Consider the following 2500-nt stretch of genomic DNA (forward strand, 5'->3'; position numbering starts at 1 on the left):
CCTGGTGAGACCACACCGAGGGTATTGTGTTCAGTTTTGGTCTCCAAATTTGAGGGAAGATATTCTTGCTATTGAGGCAAAGCAACGTAGGTTCACGAGGTTATTTCCCGGAATGGCGTGCCAGTCATATGTTGAAAGATTGGAATGGCTGAGCTTGTATACACTGGAATATAGAAGGATGAGAGGGGACCTGAATGAAACCTAAGATTATTAAGAGATTAGACAGGGCAGAGGCAGGAAAAATATTCCCGATGTTCGGGGAGTCCAGAACCAGAGGCCACAGTTTAAGAATAAGGGGCAGGCTATTTAGAACAGAGTTGAGGAAAAACTTTTTCACCCAGAGAGTTGTGGATCTATGGAATTCTCTGCCTCAGGAGGCAGTGGCGGCCATTTCTCGGGATTCTTTCAAGATTCTCTAGATAGAACTCTTGAAGGTAGCGGAGTCAAGGGATATGGGGAGAAGGTAGGAACGGGGTACTGATTGTGGATCAAATTGAATGGCCGTGTTGTCTGGAAGGGCCAAATGGCCTACTCCAGCACCTGTTGACTATTGTCTATTGACGTTTTGATAGGTACACGGAGCTTAGAAAAAATACAGGGATATGGGTAAACATAGTAATCGCTAAGGCAGGGGCATGTTCGGCGCAACTTTGTAGATGGAAGCCCCTGTGTTGTGTTGTATTTTCTATGTTTCCACCCATAAAGCCTCAGTTTGACGAGTTCTCTTGTCTGTTCTGGCTCTGCTCTGCGGTGACATTTTCTCAGCTCTGTAATGTCACCCCACCCCCGTAACTCATTTCGCTTTCTCACGTCTTAAAATAGGGAACCCCGAAATATCGTGTTGACCTGCTTTCTCCTCCTAGACCCAATTCTGAATAACGGCTTCAATATCATAATTCACCGTGTTGATTCATGGCCTGAGCTCACCTGCCAGTCTTTAAATCTTCCTGCATTAAAATATACGGAGCTCAGGGCACCAGTCGCTTGATGCACATCCGTTTGGATCCTGACTTTTTCTTAGGACTTAACAACATCTGTCTCCATAACGACTCCGCTGTCTGCTCTCCAACTCTGAAGCCGATCCCACTGCAAATCGAGTTCAAAAACTCTCCCAGAAACTTTCATGTGCACCTCTGACAAAACTTCCCGCTAGGATATCAGGTCCTCTCCAGTTTATGTGTAAACCGTCTTCCATCTATTTTGTGCACGTCCCACCTTCCTTGGAAAAAACTACAGTGATTCCAATTTTTTGGAGCCCTCCCACCTACACCAGCACTTGAGCTACGTGCTAAACTGTATGGTCTTCCTCTGTCTGGGCACACAAGGACGGATAGTGGTCCTGACCTTTAATTTAATGGCTAACTCCCTGACCTCATTTTGGAAAACCACCTTCACATACATACCGACTTAATTTGTACATATGTGCTGCTCACTCAGCCTCTTAAGAATCAAAGAGAATGAATGGTGTGCTGAGAAAAGAGGAAGGAAGGGGCGGAGAGTGGGGCCACTGAAAGGGTGTTCAGTTTGCAGCCGTTAGAGCAGAACGTGCGAGCTACCATTTTCTTGCTCCCTATCTCTAATTGGAGTCGGTTTAAACACCAAAATCCACTGGCCCATGACTAAGAATCAGAGGCAGACCAAGAATCCTTCCATACAATCCCATTGCACACTCCTAGAAACATACACTGAGTAACGCACCCTCCGCAAGGATCCATCACACACAACCGGGGACAGATATAGAGTGAACCTTCTTCCACACTGCTCCCATTATGCACCCCCGGGTTCAGACACAGACAGAAACCCCTTCCGCACCTTCGTATCACACTGTTCCGGCGTCTGACACAGACAGAAACTCACCCTACACCGACTCATCACACTCCTGGTGTCAGACATGTGAACAACCCCCCGCACCGTCGTAGCACAGTCTACCGGAGTCAGAAAATGTGCGCAGATCCCTCTCTCCGCCAGTCTCCCCACTCACCAATACCCAGCACTTCGGCGTTCCAGCAGACTCGAACTATGTGTGTCTCTCGCAGATGCTGTGTGTGTGTGTCTGTGTGACCGGATGGCGTGCTGCCAGAAGAGGAAGGAAGGGGTGGAGAGAATAGGCCAGTGAAAGGGTGGTGGGGCTGCAGCCACTGATGGTGGAACCACGTGACCGGTCTGTGCATGTAGAGCTGTGGAGAGGCTCAGAAGCTGGTGACAGATATCCGGTGGGAGGGGGGAGGTGTAGCACCAGACGCCTTCTCTCACTCATAGTCACCACAATTGCCTGTGAACACAGAGAGGGGAGGGGGACGATGGAGATTGTGAGGATGAAGCGTGTCACGGGGAGTGGGTGAGCCATAGGGAAGGAAGAGGGACACGGCGAAGTGAGGGAATGGTTCACGGTGACGCGGGAGCTTGCAAAGCATGGAGGGGTGACGGAGACGGGTGGTGTAGGAGAGGGACTGATTGACGGAGATCTATTTGATCTTTTGATCTCTTCCCACCCGATGAG

The sequence above is a fragment of the Hypanus sabinus genome, unplaced genomic scaffold, assembly GCF_030144855.1.
Source record: "Hypanus sabinus isolate sHypSab1 unplaced genomic scaffold, sHypSab1.hap1 scaffold_1254, whole genome shotgun sequence".
Classification (NCBI taxonomy): Eukaryota; Metazoa; Chordata; class Chondrichthyes; order Myliobatiformes; family Dasyatidae; genus Hypanus; species Hypanus sabinus.